General features: G+C 42.6%; 1 long non-coding RNA gene across 1 annotated transcript in view; it reads right to left on the minus strand.

Annotated features, from left to right (window-relative positions):
* Window positions 1-4,543: 4,543 nt before the first annotated feature.
* Window positions 4,544-21,233, minus strand: part of LOC124595147 — a 44,980-nt gene continuing 28,290 nt past the window's right edge. Inside the window, exon 2 of the long non-coding RNA XR_006978180.1 lies at window positions 4,544-6,315. This is a non-coding gene — a long non-coding RNA (uncharacterized LOC124595147). The remainder of the gene's footprint in view (window positions 6,316-21,233) is intronic.

Consider the following 21,233-nt stretch of genomic DNA (forward strand, 5'->3'; position numbering starts at 1 on the left):
CATTCTTCCATGTATTTAACGCACGTTCAAATTATACGAAACGAAACCAGCTGTGCAGAGAGCTTAACTTTAAGCATTGAGATGAGAGCCTTTTCTTTGTCAATGAAAGCTATTATTCTTCATGTTTTCTTTAGTCTAGAAAGGTGCTGTATTTTTACTCTGGACTTTCAGTGCCACAACAATCATCGCTGAACCACAGTTACAGAATTGTCAGAATTATTTGCTGTTTCTTCTAATATTTCCACAATTTCTAATGAAATGTCGACGTCATTCAAATGAATGTCCAAGAAATTAACTAATAAATAATACGTAAGTAGGTTTTCAACAGAATACAGTGATTTTGACTGTATATCACGTTCTTTATATATCGTCTTTGCGAGATTGAAAACATTAATTGGATTCCACATTACTATGAACTCTGAAATCTATACAAGGATTTATGCTACCAGCAAGCATATAAGATGAAATTACAAAGAAATAATTCAGTTTTATATCCGTTGTTATTTTACAGATACTACAGAGGTAACTCGTAATTTTTATAGATATTAAATGTCTTCCAAATGCGAGGAATTAGTAACTGTGAACAACTGTGTCAGAGAAAACTATCAACGGAACCTGAAATTCGCTTCACAAATTACGATCACGTTGTGCCGTGTTTACCGATGTGCCGTCTACCAAAGGTATTGTGTTGTGCATGTGGTGTCTGCTACAATTACGGTAGTACTGTACATTTGTCCAACCACCCGAAAAGCCACGAATTTGGCACTTTCCAACTTTTTAAAAAAAACTTGCAGTGTCTCTTAGCAGCTATAATTCTGAAACTGTGTTTATGTTGGTGTAATCTTCATGTATAAAAAATGTCAGAGCAGTTTTGACATGTTGGATAGGACTGGTCCCTTGTCAGCTCAAGTGATAACCACATTTTTATTTACAAGGTTGCTCGTAGCGCCCTGCCTGAGAGCAGTGACAATGGAAAATGCTACAAACGGCCTCTGGAAAACGGGACGCTTCCCGTGTAACAGGAACATACTTAGATACAATGTCTTTGCAGTACAGCTGGACTTCAAGATACAAACAAAAAATACATGCGAATCCAAACGATATCCTGCGACCTCACAAAATAAGCAAGCCAACATTAGCAGCCAAGTTCAGTAATGTTGGGAACCGACTGGTTTGGTGAGTTGGCAATTACGAGCCACCCGTGCACTATTTTATGCTCATTTGTATAGTTTATACACTAATGGCCTTCAAAATTGCTACACCATGAAGATGACGTGCTACAGACGCGAAATTTAACCGACAGGAAGATGATGCTGTGATATGCTAATGATTAGCTTTTCAGAACATTCACACAAGGTTGGCGCCGGTGGCGACACCTACAACGTGCTGACATGAGGAACGTTTCCAACCGATTTCTCATACACAAACAGCAGTTGACCAGCGTTGCCGGGTAAAACGTTGTTGTGATGCCTCGTGTAAGGAGGGGAAATGCGTACCATCACGTTTCCGACTTTGATAAAGGTCAAATTGTAGCCTATCGCGATTGCGGTTTATCGTATCGCGACATTGCTGTTCGCGATGGTCGAGATCCAATGACTGTTAGCAGAATATGGAATCGTTGGGTTCAGGAGGGTAATACGGAACGCCGTGCTGGATCCCAACGGCCTCGTATCACTAGCAGTCGAGATGACAGGCATCTTATCCGCATGGCTGCAACGGATCGTGCAGCCACGTCTCGATCCCTGAGTCAACAGATGGGGACGTTTGCAAGACAACAACCATATGCATGAACAGTTCGACGACGTTTGCAGCAGCATGGACTATCAGCTCGGAGATCATGGCTGCGGTTACCCTTGACGCTGCATCACAGACAGGAGCGCCTGTGATGGTATACCCAACGACGAACCTGGGTGCGCGAATCGCAAAACGTCATTTTTTCGGATGAATCCAGGTGCTGTTTACAGCATCATGATGGTCGCATCCGTGTTTGGCGACATCGCGGTGAACGCACATTGGAAGCGTGTATTCGCTGGCGTATCACCCGGCGTGATGGTATGGGGTGCCATTGGTTACACGTCTCGGTCACCTCTTGTTCGCATTGACGGCACTTTGAACAGTGGACGTTACATTTCAAATGTGTTACGATCCGTGGCTCTACCCTTCCTTCTATCCCTGCGAAACCCTACATTTCAGCAGGATAATGCACGACCGCATGTTGCAGGTCCTGTACGGGCCTTTCTGGATACAGAAAATGTTCAACTGATGCCCTGGCCAGCACATTACCCAGATCTCTCACCAACTGAAAACGTCTGGTCAGTGGTGACCGAGCAACTGGCTCGTCACAATACTCCAGTCACTAATTTTGATGAACTGTGGTATCGTGTTGAAGCTACATGGGCAGCTGTACCTGTCCACGCCATCCAAGCTCTGTTTGATTCAATGCCCAGGCGTATCAAGGCCGTTATTACGGCCAGAGGTGGCTGTTCTGGGTACCGATTTCTCGGGATCTATGCACCCAAATTGCGTGAAAAGGTAATCACATGTCAGTTCTAGTATAATATATTTGTCCAATGAATACCTGTTTATCATCTGCATTTCTTCTTGGTGTAGCAAAATTAATGGCCAGTAGGGTAATTCGAAACATGCAATCTAAATTTCTAGTCACGAAGTCCAGCTACGGCTTTTGTGTAATGCAAAACATTCCGTTGCATTATACATTACAATCAAGATTTTCAGATATACGACTCTGCAGCTGACTGCAAGAAAAAATCATAATAGTGGGTAACACAGGCGCTATGCCAAGTAGGAGGTTTGATATTAATGAACGTTGATATTTCCATGACACATACTTCTTTATTGTACTACTACTGTATTCACTAAGATAAATCAAATTTCAATAATTTTCTTTCAAATTAACTATTCCTTTCGAGAGAACATTACACATGGGTTTACTCCAAAAAATAAACGAAATCCGTGCTGCTGTAACCGAATCGCCAACGCTCAGTGCCTTTAGCATTGACGATAAGAAAATGAATTGTGGTTAAAGTAAAATGATCAGAAAGAATGAAATCGAATCGCAGTAGTTAGCAAAATTTGGAAAAAAATGTTATGAATTCAGTTAATGAGTAAAGAAAATTAACAGTCCATAGCTCAGTACATGAGCAAAATTACTGATTCTGTAATTACTTACTTGTATTACTGGTAAACACATAAGAATACTTGGAATGTTATCAGGCGAAAATAGGACACAGTTGTTCAATATCACGTTAGCACAGCTCCAAATAGGTATGTCATAATGGTGAAATACTTTCCAGCATGGAAACAATTTAGTAATGAACATAGAACAGAAAAAATTTATTACCTGTGGAACGTTACGTAAAATGCAAAACTCGTGATGTCCACTCCCTGTAATGCTATTGTCGTTACTTTTGCGCAAAAGGCATGTATATTTATTCATTGCCAAATTCTCTCAATTAAACCTGGAAAACGATGTGATGATAACAGCCGTGTTCAATGATCACTTTCGTATAATTCAAATTTACGTAATCTACAAATCTAATTTTCAACTGCAAAAGTATGTCAAAATTCGAACAATGCTTTTACTGACTTGCTGCTCTCAAATAACAGCATCTTTCGCTATTATTCACTAACAGTAACCGAAAATCACTTTGTACAGTTACTACCATTATTTGCTCAAGACTTAAATGCTTTTGACTGATTACAGTTGCGTAAAATAAAAACTTATTTATCATTGAAAAATTCGCAAAAGTACCTTTTGCTGAAGTTTACTTTGTTAAGTACTGCTTTTGAGATTACTGTTCAAATTACTAGGCGTAAATACTTTGGTTAATTACTATGTTGCAAACTACTAAGACTTTAATTACTGTTACCCTTTCAGCATAGCAGAACGTTACTTACTGCTAAGTTATTTTATCTGACCCAATTCTTTTAGAGAGAAACATTGCAATTGCTTCTCATTTATTAGGACTTTCTCAGGTTAATAATAATGGGTGGGATGGAACTTTGTCTTAGGTAGACACTTTGAAATATCTGTCTGATATTCAGTCACAAAATGAGCTACACAAGCCTGATACAATAATTACTTACATCTCCATGTTGAGTCGCCGTCAGTGCATGTTAAGGCATTGTTCGTTGCCAGTATGTGGCACAGGCTCCTCTTCTTGCAGTTCCAGTAATTAAAATTGGTTCCACGATACTCTTCATGTTAGCTACTACGAGTATCCATTTGCAGTGATTGTCCCGTGCCCACATAATGCCTTGTACTGGACCTGGCCACACCAAACTTCCGCCGAGGCATTACATATTTTAGCACCGCTGCCTTACTACTACGTCGTAACACATACGTCGTATCTCTATTCTCTCCACCGTTCCCCGTACGCGACTCGACTCGACTTGAGTGTTGACATATCAACACCGCTTTACACTGTACTGCCGGCGAGTTCGCACGCCCAGCGATAATGTGATAGCAGCTTCGACAGCAATGCATAACCCCGACTACGCCAGAGCGTCTAAATACGACTAGTTTACATTTAACATTCATTTTATTGTACAATAGAAAAACAGCATAACATTTCACAAGAAAGGTATTAACACAACACATCGTAACAGCAAAACTGAAAAGAAACAATTAGTAATCCACAGGGTTAATATGTAACAACACGAAACATAATTACTTTGGGGAAAACCCAGACCCTCAAACGCTGCCATACAGCTACAACGTAACGACTCATCTCTATTCTTATTTGCACATTCGAGGCTGAAACATCTCAGCGTTTCCAACAGATAAAAGTAAGTGTTACAATGTATATACAAAACAATATGCAGTAATTATACTCAATTACAGAAAATCAAAACGATCTATAAGTAAAATCGTTACAATTTCCGGTGCGTGTTGCGTTCCCAGTGCTGCGAGCTGTACACAACTGAAGCTTTACGAGCTTATCAAGACATACGAACAGGCATGATTGTCGACTGTACCTATCTTCACTTAAAGTGTTCAGTAACGTCAAAAAAAAAGATCTCTCTTCAGATATCTTCAGTTCGAAGCTGATCCTGTGTTGGGTAGTTCTAGGCTGACCTCGGTATCTGCATTTGTGGACTGCAATTTTAGAATTTTCTTCCTCAGTCTCATCTACACAGTGTAACGCACTGCAACTACCAGTGTTCTATCTCATCTTTGTTCCTTATCGTGTCTGGCGTTCCACATCTTCGTTATAGTTGTGGGCCTCAGTCCGAAGATTGGTTTGATGTAGCTCTTAAGGATAATTTTCTTGTGCAAGACACTTCGCCTCTGCAGAATGACTCCAACTCCCTCCACAAATTTATTTTCCCCCAGTTCTGTTTAGTATTTCTTCGTTAGCTGTTCGACTTTCTCGTGTAATCTTGAGAATGCTTCCGGAGCGTCAAAAAAAAAAAAAAAAAGATCTCTCTTCAGATATCTTCAGTTCGAAGCTGATCCTGTGTTGAGTAGTCCTAGGCTGACCTCGGTATCTGCATTTGTGGACTGCAATTTTAGAATTTTCTTTCTCAGTCTCATCTACACAGTGTAACGCACTGCAACTACCAGTGTTCTATCTCATCTTTGTTCCTTATCGTGTCTGGCGTTCCACATATTCGTTATAGTTGTGGGCCTCAGTCCGAAGATTGGTTTGATGTAGCTCTTAAGGATAATTTTCTTGTGCAAGCCACTTCGCCTCTGCAGAATGACTCCAACTCCCTCCACAAATTTATTTTCCCCCAGTTCTGTTTAGTATTTCTTCGTTAGCTGTTCGACTTTCTCGTGTAATCTTGAGAATCCTTCCGGAGCGTAATATTTCAACAGCTTCTATCGTCTTTACTTATGAGCTGTTTGCCACTTAATGTGTGAATTCCTTACAAGGGTACACTCCCGAAAAATACCTTAATACAAACCTTCTCAACACATTTACATTCGACGTTTACCTTTTTTTTTTTGGAAATGTTTTCTTGCTGCTGGTAATTTATTTCAGCAATGTTCACTTCTTTGGCGTCCGATTATTTCTAGTGTCTCATTTTCTATTCTAATTCCCTGAACATCACATTATTTGATTCGACTACATTGCGTTACGTAATATCTTATCAAGACACCGTTGATACTGTTCAATTCAAATATTTTGCTGTCTATGGTACAATTACAATGTCACTGACACTCTTCAAAGTTTTTATGTTTGTCCATGTTATCCGAGAAGCAATGAGATTTTTCCTGAGAAGCTGTAAGCACATGCCTCTGAGATGGCGCCACACATGTAGAAGAGTCTGCGGTGTCAAGTCCTGCATCTGAAACAAAGACACAAAGTAAAACAAGGTGAGAACAGCAGTGAAGAAAGGGTTACCAATTCTAGTAAATGGAACATTGCATCACGTTGCGTAACGTTCAGAATGTAGCTTTTACACATCTTAAAGTACATTCTAGTGCCGACTAATGTTTTGCTTAGTTCTTAGTTAACTATAAAATATTTGACTGATATTATTAAAACTAAAGAGGTAAACACGCAATTTTTTTTTTTTACTTATTTTCCTCTCTGCAAATTAAAATAAAGCATTTTAGCTAAGCGAACAACAGAGAGTCACAATAGTGAATTGGAAGTAGGATTGGAAATCTTTGACAGTTGTGCAAGCATGATGCAACTTTGAGCATAGCACTCATGTAACACCAAAACTTTCAGGGGCTGACGTCATTACACTTAGCAACTTACTGTGTCACTAGTGCACAAGGATCAGAAATACTAGCGATTTTGTTAACAGACGATAATGATGATACTGGTATCAACGCATTCACAAGGAGTCTACAGAAGCTGCTTCATCAAGTGGGCCCTTAGTACCTTCGGAAATCGTACCGGCAGACTGTTTCTGCAGTACAGCATTTCTTGAAATGTTTTTGGATTGGCATAGTGAGAGGGTAGAAGTGTTTCAGAAAATGTTTCTATCATATGAGGCCATGATCCGCATGGCGCTTTTGTAAAAGGATCGTTACTATTATTTGTAGTGAATAAATAAATCCCCAGATTTGTGTTGAAACATGAAAAAGTCCCAGAGTAATAACGTTATGCGATATCAAGGAACTTTTTATTAAAAAACAAACAATGGGAATAGATATCTGCAAGTGCTATAAGAGCGTTTATGTGGGGCTAGTAACTTGTCAGCGAGACAGTAGTGCAAAACCTGCAACTATTAGCAGATGAGGACCGCAGGTTCCTGCGTCCCTGGAATGGCAGACGAGGACCACATGAATGAATCTCATGCATAAACCTAAATGCGGTATGATACCGAACCCACTTCGGTGTTTTTAAGCGCAAATGCCCTCCCGTCCTCACAACCACTTCGTAGTGTTGTGCCCTCTGCAGTATTACTTGAATCTAATGTTAGGAATTCTTATATTTGTAACTGCAGAGGAGAACTGACAGAAATGAAATTCTTCCTCAGTGTAATAACTAAGGATACAACGTGAACCAATAATGACCCTTGAAAGAAGATGTTAAATATTCATGTGCACGAAAATCAACAACCTGGAATACCTTCCAACGTTGAGAGAATATGAAACTTCCTGGCAGATTAAAACTGTGTGCCGGACCGAGACTCGAACTCGGGACCTTTGTCTTTCGCGGGCATGTGCTCTATCAGTTGATCTACCCAAGCACGACTCACACCCCGTCCTCACAGCTTTACTTCTGCTAGTATTTCGTCTCATACCTTCCAAGCTTCACAGAAGCTCTCCTGCGAACCTTGCAGAACTAGCACTCCCGGAAGAAAGGATATTGTGGAGCTACGTCTTAGCCACAGCCTGGGGGATGTTTCCGGAATGAGCTTTTCACTCTGCAGCGGAGAGAATATCGTCGAAAGTATGGAAATGATAAGACATTTAGAATTTCAGTTTTCTGTTGTGATCTTCGTTACCTGTAGACGTCAAGTTCTCGTTTGAATAACTGTTCATTTACCTTGGGGGGTGTATAGAAAACTTACAGTAATTTGATATGTAACAGAACTTGGCTGGTGTTTGAGTATCCAAAGGAAGCGTTCTGATGCACGCTATACTTGTGCTTGATAAAATTTCCTGTATTGTACTTAAATGACACAGGGAAAAGACAGGAGAAAATCGCAATGAAAATTAAGGTTAGAGGTACACATTAGCAACTGTGCGGGTGGTAGACGGACCAAGAAAGTAGTGACGCTCCCACTGCTTGAAGGAAGGATATCCCTTCAGAATAATTCCAACTGTCGACATAATAAAGCAGCTTCTGTGGACTCCTTATTGATGGGTTGTTAACAGAATCTAGCGGAATCCAGAAGACAGGAAAACACCGTGACTGCAGCCTATTGCCGGCCGGGGTGGCCGAGCGGTCGCAGGTTCGAATCCTGCCTTGGGCATGGATATATGTGATAGGTTAGTTAGGTTTAACTAGTTCTAAGTTCTAGGGGACTGATGACCGCAGAAGTTAAGTCCCATAGTGCTCAGAGCCATTTGAACCATTTGCAGCCTATTGGAACATAAGTGGAAGACACACGAGAAGATGCACGGACACTGTGCATACGTATACCTGAAGAACGTCAACCATATAAAAGTCCAGAGCAAACCTTTATCCACCATTTCATTCCAAATGCTTTATAACGATGGTGGTACTGATGATGATTCGAAGCATGCATAATTCGCGAAGGCAGTAGTCTACAGAAAGTATTTATATGAAAAAAATCCAAGTCTCTGAAAACGCCATAAAAGCAAGGTCCCAGAAGCTGATTACTGGGCTAAACATGGACAGAAGCAAATAAGTTCCCTTATCAAACTACTCTGAGGTCACTAAATTCATGGGGTACCTCCTAATACTGTATTGGGCTTCATTTTGCCCAGCGTAGTGCCGAAAATCGATGTGGCATGAACTCAACAAGTCGCTGGCAGTCCCCTGTAGAAATAGTGAGGCAATCTCCATCTATAGCCATCCTTTTTTTTTTACTGCCTTTATCCCGCATTGTGTGCGGGGTCGGCAGGGTTAAGTACGGAATTGGCATGGTTAATTTTAAGGGGTGCCCGGACGCCCTTCCTGCCGCCACTCCATACCCACCAGGAGGGAATTAGTGTACCCCAGCTGTCAGCAGCTAGTGTAAATAGTGAAATAAAGTGAATGTGTTTCAGATGTCTGCGAGTCGTGTAACTGAGGCGAGACGCGGGGACCAGCCCGGTATTCACCTAGTGGGATGTGGAAAATCTCCTAAAAGCCACATCCAGGCTGGCCGGCACACCGGCCGTCGTCGTTAATCCGCCGGGCGGATTCGATCTGGGGCCGCCGCGCCTACCCGGGTCCAGGAAGCAGCGCATTAGCACTCTCAGCTACCCTGGCAGGTTAAGTGACCTCTCGATTATGTTCCATAAATGCTCGAGGAGTTTCATGTCAGATGATCCGGGTGGCCAAATGACTCGAACTATCCATAATGTTCTTCAAACCAGTCCAGAAAAGTTGTGGCCTGGTGATATCGTTGCTTGTGAACGTTAAGTCCGTGATCACCTACGGTTTTCAAGTAGACGGATATAACCATTTCTAGTCAATGATCGGTTCAGTTGGACCATGTAAGCACAACCCACACCATTATGGGACCACCACCAGTTTGCACAGTGCCTTGTTGATAACTTGGACCCATGGCTTAGTAGGGTCTGCACAACACTCGAATCCTACTATCAGCTCCTACCAACGGAAATTGGGACTCATCGCACCACGCCACAGTTTTCCAGTCGTCTGGTCATGAGCCGAGGCGAGGCGTTGCAGGTGATATCCTGTTTCTACCAAAGACGCTCACGTCGGTCGTCTGCTGCCATAACCCAATAACGTCGAATTTCGCCGCACTGCCCTAATGGATATCTTCGTGGGACGTCCCACATTGATTTCTGCCGTTATTTCACGCAGTATTGCTTGTCCGTTAGCACTGACAACTCTACGCAAACGCAGCTGCTCTCGGTCGTTAAGTGAAGGCCGTCGGTCACTGTGTTTTCCATGGTGAGAGGTAAATGCCTAAAATTTGGTATTCTCGGCACACTCTTGACGCTGTGGATCTCAGAATATTGATTTCCCTAATGATTTCCGACAGGGAAGCGCCATGCGTCTAGCTCCAAGTCCCACTCCGCGTTAAGAGTCTATCGTGCGACCATAATTACTTCGGAAACCTTTTCACTGTGTACAGAAAACAGCTCCGTCAATGGAGTGTTCTTTCACACTACTGCCATCTGTTTATGGACATGTCGCTATCCCAGGACTTTTGCCACCTCAGTGTAATTGTAAGTTTACGGAGAAGAGACAAAAGGAGAATGACATCACTGACACATCAGACACGAAAGTATCTGCAAGAGTAACCATCTGAGGGCAATGTGAAGAACGTTATTATGGTGTTACTTACAACGGAATTCGTGAACAGCTATTTTTGTCACAGAAAAAAGTCGTCTATTTCGGTTCTTAGCTCGAAAACTGTAGGTTATAACTTTTATAAAATCAACATAGTTTTGTGTGTCCTGTAAGTGTTATCGAGTCAACAGCCAACTGGCGGGTGGCGACCGTGGCAAATTCTGGCTTTGTGGACTCAGATTAGAGTACATGTTTCGAATTCATGGAAACGTTTTTACTCGTGTAAGTAAATTTATAAGTAGTTTCATTTATCTGATGAAGAATAAATCATTAATAGTAAAAATTTCACGTTTTTATTTCTTTGATATTTAATATTTACTTCAACTATTACACACTTTATTGGTGTTTAGAACCTTCTTACTACAATTACAAGGATATTTTTGCAAAGATAAAAAGCAGAATCGTGAAGCATTACACATACATGTAAAAATTTCGGCACGACCTCAAAACATATCGCCAATTAGATTTCTTGGCACCATTAAAAAAAAGTAAGAGCAGAATACCAACATTATTACTGTTGTCAATTCATACAACTTATGAATGCATCTAAAACAAACGTAGAAAGAGACGGAATGAAGGAGAAGAAATAACATTGTATTACACAGGGAAGAACTATTTAATGACAAACAAAAAAGAAGATAATTCACTATTCGAATAAAACAGAAGAATTTGTTTCAATACTGCCCTTCCACATCGAAGAATATTTTTTATAGAAATTCACTTTTTCAAAGAAATAATCAACATTCATTGTTATATTGGTATTAATTTTGTGTCAAACGAGTTGTAAATGTAATCAAAATTCAGATTTTCATTTCATTAGCAATTAATACTTTTTTCAGTACTTCTGTACTACAATAACTGTAATAAACATGATCTACACACTAACTTAACTTCTACCTAACACGTTCTGAATGTATCAAACATTCAACGAAAACTTGTCCCAAAAACGGAAGAAATATGAAATGCAATAACTGGATGATACTATCTGCGTTGTAAATTCTTCCACATCAAACAAATAAAATTATTCGATTATTTAAAAATAATCATTTTTGTGGAAAAATCTTTCCTATGGATCGGGAAAAAATGAATCAATTAACCTGGAATGTGACGCCTTTATGAGTCTAACAAAGGATCAGCTCGCCAATATATTTGTTCTTGGCATTAGAACTTACGGACAAATCTTGTATGTCGTTTTTCTCAAAAACCAGGGAGTGTCGAAGTGAAAGCCTAAATAATTGTCTCGCTCTCCTCCTCTCTCTCTCTCTCTTCAAAAATTCAAATGGCTCTGAGCACTATGGGACTCAACATCTTAGGTCATAAGTCCCCTAGAACTTAGAACTACTTAAACCTAACTAACCTAAGGACATCACACACACCCATGCCCGAGGCAGGATTCGAACCTGCGACCGTAGCAGTCCCGCGGTTCTGGACTGCAGCGCCAGAACCGCACGGCCACCGCGGCCGGCCCCTCTCTCTCTCTCTCTCTCTCTCTCACTCACTCACTCTCACTCTCCCTCCCTCTCTCTATCTCTTTCCCAAATGATGTACACTTGTCTGAAATTTTATTAAGCTCTAAGACGTGTAATTAACGGCTTGGGTAGCTCAGTTGGTAGAGCACTTGCCCGCGAAAGGCAAAGGTCCTGAGTTCGAGTCTCGATGCGGCACACAGTTTTAATCCGCCAGGAAGTTTCAATTAACGGCTTGTCCTTGTACGAGAAGCAATGAAAACTATTTGATGGGAGCGAAACAAGACACAGGAGCTCTCCCGTCTCGAATTCCGTTGTTCGCAAGTGCTCGTCTTGCGTTATGATGTATATGTTAAGTAAGTTAGGAAATGTTCTTAGGCTGAGTATTAGGGTTATTAAACCGTCAGCATTCGTGACTGAATGGTTCTAGGCACTATGAGAGGGAAACACTTAGAGGAGCTTCTAAAAATACTCTCTCGTTTCACTAATACTGAGTTGGAAATCTGTAGCTCTGTATTGTGACACGTCAGTGAGTAGTATAACCAAGTAATACCGCCTGCGTTCCCCAAGCATTATCTCTGAAACATCGAATGTACTGAGAGACGAATTACTGGCGTAACAAGACAAGGGAAGGAAATCATCCATGACGTTGTTCAAAGATGTGATTCAGGGAAAGAAGGGAGACAATAAATCAGCTTTCAGATGGAGATTTCAACCCACCTCTTCCCAAACACACAACCTGTGTGTCTTAAGCAGTACTCAGTCTTGCCAATGCCATAGGAAAAATTGCATAAGGGGTCACCACACCTCGTCGGCTTCAAAGGTTCCGCGTGAACAAGTTATGGATTTACAACTGCTGGGAATGGTTGACCATTGTGAATTCTGTATTTTGTAAAATAGCAGCTAATATGGGACGTAATGCTGTTCAATGAAAGGTACATCACAGAACACCGAGAGAACACTGAACTTGATGTCAGTAAGGCATGGCACAGAACAACAACGAGCTCGAAAAGGTACCCTTGGTTCAGTGCATTCCTGCACATGGTGGTCGTTCACATGTTGCAAAGTATAATCACAACTTGTTCTTTGCATGACTTGTTCTCGCTTCATGACCTGCGTGTTAAACTGACATGCCACCTGGAAAACATGTCTGGGATTTTGCCTATCGGTGACAAGCTCGCAAGCTCCGCTAGTAGACTGTACAGGAATTATCCGACGGAAATCGGCAGGTCTGATGTACATGCACAGTTTCAGAAAAATTGGTTGATTGATTCAGGAGAAAGACTTTCACAAACTGAGCAAGTCAGTCGAGCAAGTCAAGTCACTGCGAGTAGTTATTCGGCTTGCCATTGACAGAATCGATGATGTCCTCCTGAAGGATATCATGCCAAATTCTGTCCAACTGGCGCTTTAGATGACCAAATCCCGAGCTGGTTGTATGGCCCTGTGCATAATGCTCCAAATGTTCTCAGTTGGGGAGACATCCGGCGACGCTGCTGGCCGAAGTAGGATATGGCAAGCAATAAAATCTCTCGCCGTGTGCGGACGGGCATTATCTTGTTGAAATGTAAGCACAGGATTGCATGCCATGAAGGACAACGAAACGGGGCCTAGAACATCGTCGCCATACCGCTGTGCCTGAGGATGTCGCGAGTGGCAACCAAAGGCTTTCTACTATGTAATAAAATGGTACCCCAGACCATCACTCCCGATTATCGGGCCGTGTGGAGGGTGACAACGAGGTTGGTATCCCGCCACCAACTGGCGCGTCACATGATATGTCTTCGGCCTGAATCCCATTGACTGGAGCAGAATCTTCTTCCGTGATGCGTCCGGCTTCCAACTGAGCCCGATGACAGCGACGACGTGTCTGGACATGTCATGGAGAGCAGCAGAGTGTGAACTTGACTCTTGCTTGCCATGCGGCCCGACAACGAGGACTGACGGTCTGGGGTGCCCTTTATTCTCATAGCAGGACCCCTTTGATTGTCATCCGCGGACCTTTTACAGCACAGCGGTACGTTTACGATATTCTACTCTCCGTTTAGTTGCCCAACATGGCAAGCCATCTTGGGCTTACATTACAACAAGAAAGATAACGCCAGCCTGCACACGGGAAGAGTTTCCACTGCTTAAATTTCGTGCTTGCAAATCCTACCATGGCAAGCAAGGTCTCCAGATCCCTCACCAACTGCGAACGTTTGGAGCAACACGGGCAGGGCCCTATAACCATCTTGGGATTTGGACGATTGGACAGAGTTAGCCATGATACCTTCTCTCAGGAGGACATCCGGCAACTGTATCAGTCATTGCCAAGCCGAGTAACTGCTTGTCTAAGGGGCAGAGGTGGACCAACGCGTTACTGACCTGCACAATTTGTGAATCTCTTTCTCTTGAATAAATCATCCAATTTTTCTGAAATTGTAATCATTTTTTTTTCTGTATAAGTACATCACATCTCCTGATTTCAGTCCCACATGGACAGTTCCTTCGTCGTGTGTCTTTTTTGCTTTTTTTGTGTAAGAGTGTAGTTAATGTCAGTATTTTTGTATTCTTAACTGTCAGCACCTGCCTTCTTTTGTACTGAATTATTACACTGATCAGCCATTACATTATGACCACCGACTTACTATCGATATAAACCCGGCCAGCCGAAAGCAGCGTCAACTAGCGAGGAATAACTGCTAGTCAGGCACAAGCACTGTTCCTGGAGGAGGGTGCTGCCCGTGTATAGAATGGAGAAGGCGCGCGACCAATCTGAGTTTTACCGAGGGCAGATTGTGATGTCCCAGAGGCTCGGCAAGACCATGTCGAAAACTGTACTACTTGTCGGGTGTTCGAGGAGTGCTGTGCTGAGTGTCTTCAACAAGACGAAGTCAAGTCGAAACCACGTCCAGACGTCGCGGGGTTGGGCGGCCACCCCTCATTATAGATGTCTGAGTCGTAGGCTGGGCAGATAGTTTACACAGGGAAGACGGAGAACTGCGGTGGAACTAACATTAGAGGTTAAAGCTGGGCAGAGTACGAGTCTGTCAAAACACACAGTGTACACTGCTAACGATGTGTCACCACAGCCGACGACCCATGCATGTGTCAATGTTATCAGCACGGTATCGGCAATTACGACTGAAGTAGACACGTGACTGTTGGCACTAGACGTTGGCGCAATGGCAGAGTATTATATGGCCTGATCAATCCCGATACCTTCTTCATCATGTCAATGGGAGGGCTTGAATCCGTCGTCTTCCAGGAGAACTGCTCCTTGACACCTGTGGGTTGGAGAGTAGCTGGTGGTCGCTCCATTATGCCCTGTGGAGCAATCACGTGAGCATCCATGGGTCCAGAGGAGCTCGTGCTAGGCACCATGATGGGGAAAGAGTATCTTGCAATGGATGCCGATCACGTACATCCATTCGTGACGATCATGTTTTCTCATAGCAGTGGCATTTTTCAACATAACACTGCGCCATGTCACAAACCACGAGTGTGATCGAGTGGTTCGAGGAACTCAGTGGCAAGTACCAGTTGATGTGCTAGCCTCCTAACTCGCCATATCTGAACCCGATCGAACACATCTGGGCTATGACGATGTGCCACAGCAGCTAACAGCTCATGCATGTTCCAATGTTATCGGTACAGCATCGGCAATTACGACTGAAGTGGACACAAGACCATTGGCACTAGACGTTAGCGAAAAGGCAGAGTATTATATGGCCTGATGAATCTCGACACCTTCTTGATTGTGTCGATGGGAGGGCGCGAATCCGTGATCTTCCACGAGAGCTGCTTCTTGACGCCTGTACTGCGGGGTGGAGAGTAGCTGGTGGTGGCTCCATTATGCTCTGTGGAGCATTCACGTGGGCATCCATGGGTCCAGTGGAGATCGTGCAAGGCAGCGTGACGGCCAAGGAGTATCGAACACTGGTTGCCAATCTCGTACATCCGTTCGTGACTATCATGTTTCCCCACGGCAGTAGCATTTTTCAACATAATATTGCGCCATGTCACAAGCCAGGAGTGTGACGGAGTGGTTCGAGGAACTCAGTGGCAAGTTCCAGTTGATGTGCTGAACCTGATCGAACACATCTGGTATGTGACTGAAGATGGATTCAGAGCTGATCGCCCCTTCCCCGGAATTTAACGGAATTAGGTGACTTGTGTGTGTAGACGTGGTGTCAACTCTCTCCAGCTACCTACCAAGGCCTCATTGCTTCCATGTCACGACGCGTCACCGCTGTTATACGTGCTACAGGTGGACATACCGGCTGTTAGGCAGCTGGTCATAATGTTCTGGCAAATCAGTGCACATTGTCCTTGAAGTGTAAGGATACTTTCCTGGTCTCATGGTCTCATATATGTCGCACACCAATTGGATAATTTTGTAATGGCTGATTCCCCTGAGTTTCTCAATAAATGTAACGGATTATCCTCTAGTCCCGGGACATTATTTCTATGGAGGTCTTCCTTTGTCACATTCTTCTCACAATATCACGTCTCCTATGTAATCTTCGTCTACTCCTTTTGCTCTTTCTATATTATTGTCTTCGAGTCTCTTCCCCTTACACTGATCTTCCTCATATTCCTTCTAACTTTAAGCTTTACTTTTTTTGCTTAATACTGACTTGTAATATGTATTCTTGATATACATGCAACTGCATTTCTTTGCTCTCCCCCAATATCATTTTTAGACGTCTCTATTTCTTTGTCGCTGCTTTATTTGTTGCATCTTTATATCTTCTCCTTTTGTTCCTCCTACGAGACTTTATCTTCATACTTACTTGATCCTCCACTGCCCTCACTAATCTCTCAGAGATAACCATTCGCTTTCTATTGTGTTCCTTTTGCCTATTTCAGTCATTCCCTGATGTTCTCTCCGAAACTGAAGAAAATCTGGTTCTTTCAATTTCTCCAGGTCCCATATCCTTAATTCCCATCTTTTTGTAATTTCGTCGGTTTTAATCTATAGTTCATAACTAACAAAATGGTCGAAGTCCACATAATTACGTCGCTGGAAATTTTTCGTGGTTTAAAATTTGGTTTCGAAATTTCTGCCTTACCATTATATAAAGAATCTGAGGCCTTTCAATGTCCCCACATCTCTTCCACGCAAACAACCATGTTTCATGACTCTTAGAACCAAGCGATAATAAGATCATGCTCTGTGCAAAATTCTGCCAGGCGTTATCCTTTTCCATTATTTTGCCGCATTCCATGATCATCAACTCTTTTCAGTTCCCTTCCTTTTCCTACTATGAATTCAAGTTATACATTACAATCAAATTTTCGTCCTGCTTTATATCATATAGCCTTTCAATTTCTTCATCATTTGTGAAGCTAGTTGGCACGTAAACTAGTATTAATGTGGCGGGCGTTGGCTTCATGCCTGTCCTGGTTATGATAATGTATTCATCAGGCAGTTCATAGTAACTTACATATATTGAAATTTTCTTATTCATTATTATGCCTACTCGTGCATTACCCCCCCCCCCCCCCATTCCCCTCGACCCTTCCCCGTTTGATTTTGTGTCGATAACCCGTACTACCTTGACCACAAGTCATATTTTGCTGCCAGCATACTTACGTATTGTCCCTACATCTAACCTCCCTTTTTAAATTCTCTCTCCTATCTATACGAGTAAGGGATCTAACATTCCATGTTCCGATGCACTGAATGCCAGTCTCGTTTTTCCTGATTAAATCCTCTGAGCAGTCCCTGCCCGGAGATCCAAATGGGGAACTACTTCACCTCCGGAAAATTTTACCCGAAAGATGCCATGATTATTAAGCCATAAGGGAAAAAAATATAACAGCTCTTGTTTCATCTCGTTTTCATCTTCTCGCAGTACCAGCACAGCAAGGCCACGCTGGTTAATGTTACAAGGTGATATCAATCAGTCATCCAGAATGTTGACCCCGCAAGTCTTGAAAAGGCCGCTTCCCAACTTCAGGAACCACCTATCTGTCTGGTCTCTTCACAGAAAGCTCTCCGTTGTGGTTGCATCTACGGGACGGCTACCTGTATCACTGATGCATGCAAACTACCCCACCGCAGGGGAGTGTCGTAGGACCATTGCTATTCACAATATATATATATATATATATATATATATATATATATATATATATATATATAAATGACCTTGTGGATAACATCGGAAGTTCAATGAGGCTTTATGCGGATGATGCTGTAGCATACCGAGAGGTTCTTACAATTGAAAACTGTACTGAAATGCAGGAGGATTTGCAACGAATTGACGCATGGTGCAGGGAATGGCAATTGAATCTTAATGTAGACACTTGTAATGTGCTGCGAATACATAGAAAGAAAGATCCTTTATCATTTAGCTTCAATATAGCAGGTCAGCAACTGAAAGCAGTTAATTAAATTATCTGGGACTAGGCATTAGGAGTGATCTAAAATGGAATCACCATATAAAATTAATCGTCGGTAAACCAGATGCCAGACATTCGTTGGAAGAATCCTAAGGAAATGCAGTCCGAAAACAAAGGAAGTAGATTACAGTACACCTCTTTGCTCACTGCTTGAATACTGCTCACCGGTGTGGGATCCGTACCAGATAGGGTTGATAGAAGAGATAGAGAAGATCCTACGGAGAGCAGCGCGCTTCTTTACAGGATCATTTATTAATCGCGAAGGCGTTACGGAGATGATAGATAAACTCCAATGGAAGACTCTGTAAGAGAGACGCTCAGTAGCTCGGTACGGGCTTTTGTTGAAGTTTCGAGAACATACCTTCGCCGAGGAGTCAAGCAGCATATTGCTCCCTCATACGTTTATCTAGCGAAGAGACCAAGAGGATAAAATCAGAGAGATTAGAGCCCACACAGAGGCATACCGACAATCTTTCTTTCCACGAACAATACGAGAATGGAATAGAAGGGAGAACCGATAGAGGTACTCAAGGCACCCTCCGCCACACACCATCATGTGGCTTGCGGAGTATGGATGTAGATGTAGATGTAGATGTAGAATCTTGTATGTGCAGTCACAATAATGAAGAAATCTGTTATCTATACGAAGTGAAGAAATAACACGTAGAAATGAAACTACGAAGACTCTCTGTATAGATATAGTTTTGACTGTGAACAATAAGATAAACCTTAATTGGTAAGAATAAGGAACAGAATGTGATGTTTGCGTAGTCCTGGGGACTATTTCGCTTTGAACTTAATTCCACCTTTACTTTCGACAAGATCGAGTGTGTATGTCAATTTGAAAGTGGCGTAGATACACCATGTCCTGACTCCACGTCACGTTTTATTTCCCTTACCACAATTACTTGCTGAGAAAATTCGTTCAAAGGTCAGAGAAAGGTAAAAGTATACGTGTACTACCTACAAATGGGCCACGCATTGTAGACAACTGAGGTGTTCAAACGAATATACGATCTCTAAAAACATCTCTAATAGTCGACATCTTAACTTCCTGATTACGGACATCTGATGCAGCTCCGCGACAGTATCTGCAGTTGGCTGCCTTCCCCTTGTACAAATCATACACAACGCTGAACGCCTTTTCACCACTACTCCACTATGCCGTACAGTCTACGACCTACAAGCCTCGCATGGTAGCTATAAGCAGGATACTGTTTCAAACTGCTTCCTATTACGTTTATTCCTATAAGGAAATATTCGCTTTTTCATAGCCGTAACACAGTGATACTGTCTATGTTTATGTTTGTCCTCGGCCCTCTATCTTTCGAGTCGGGCCATGATCGTTACCCCTCTGTTGGCCATGTAATGTAGAATATTTAGGGAAAAATATAAGAGTCAGGAATACAGAATTACACCCTCAGTCTCCACCGAACGTTTCGCTGTTTTTACATTTCACAACGGATTGAAACGTCACCCTACCGGAACTCGCAACTGGACATCTCATTTTTTGACGATAGCACATTTCTCACTGTTATCCGTAAAAGAAAGGATTTCAGTCCAGATTCAGGTAATACCTAGACTAAAGTTCCAGCTGAAGGGAATGTATAAAGTATGTTAGCAGCGTGTTACGTGAACAAAAAATAACTTAGTCATGGACACAAACCCATACGGATATAAACATATCTTCTGATCGTACGTTTGTTCGTGAGCCCTGTACAGCGATAGCCAAAACTGTACTGCGTGTACCACTATCTGAAGGGCGTGGCTTTCACAAACAGGGCACAGAAATCGGAGGAGTTGTGGTGGAAAGCAGACGCAGCGAATCAGGCTTGCCGCTGTCCCTGTAAACTCTGTGGCTACTGATCGAGCCTCAGCGTGAACGCTGTCGATAACCGCGTCGCTCCACTGCAGGAAACACACGGTCCTGCGGCCGCAGTGGAGTACATCGCCAGCCTCCAAACAATGCAGAAACGCCGTTACGTTGTCAGCGCACTGTGAAACAGGTAGCCCGCGCTCAGGTGACGTATAAAGGAGTGTGTGCACGTGGACTGGGACTGGCGGTTTATGAGCGGCAATGGCCACAGAGATGGCGCGTAAAGATGAAAGATATGTCCCTCTTGCTCTTTGCTTACAGCTTTTCTCTCTGCAAAACTGTTGTTACTAAGCAGTAGCAGTAAATCAAAATTTCAGTATCTTGATAAACATCCCTTATAAGCCGAACATCCCTTTCATAAACGTTCCACATTTGAGGATAGACATCACCAATCGTATGTATGCACCCTGAAGTTCAAATGTTCAAATGTGTGTGAAATCTTATGGGACTTAACTGCTAAGGTCATCAGTCCCTAAGCTTACACACTACTTAACCTAAATTATCCGAAGGACAAACACACACTCCAAACTCCGCCGGGACCAGCCGCACAGTCCATGACTGCAGCGCGCTAGACCGCTCGGCTAATCCCGCGCGGCCACACTGAAGTGCCGAATGAAATTTTGTACAAAGGCCGGGATTCAAACCCAGGCAGATGCGCTAAACACTATGTCACCCTGAAACAGGGCAGGAGACCCGGGTTCGAATCCCAGCTTCCTAGCTTTTTAGAAATTTTCATTCGCCGTTTCAGTCTGCACATATACATCATAGATGTCTGAGACTTGAAAAGGTCTCTGGAGCCATATAGTTTCATTTAATCACCAAAGGTATTACTGCAAGAGCCCTTAATGATAAACTATATGTAGCATTTAATAACTCTTCAAAGTGATGACTGTTATCGTCACTACTACTGTAGAATACCGCACAGAATTACGTTGTATTTGGATGACACCTCTTATCAGTCACGTAACCAATCATGAACCTCCTCTGGATGCAGGTCCTCTTTTGGTTGCCGTCTCGTACATTTATGACTTGGCGAGCCACCAAAGAAATAAAATGTGAAGCGTTTGCTGCGAGGTA

The sequence above is a fragment of the Schistocerca americana genome, chromosome 2 (assembly GCF_021461395.2).
Source record: "Schistocerca americana isolate TAMUIC-IGC-003095 chromosome 2, iqSchAmer2.1, whole genome shotgun sequence".
Lineage (NCBI taxonomy): Eukaryota > Metazoa > Arthropoda > Insecta > Orthoptera > Acrididae > Schistocerca > Schistocerca americana.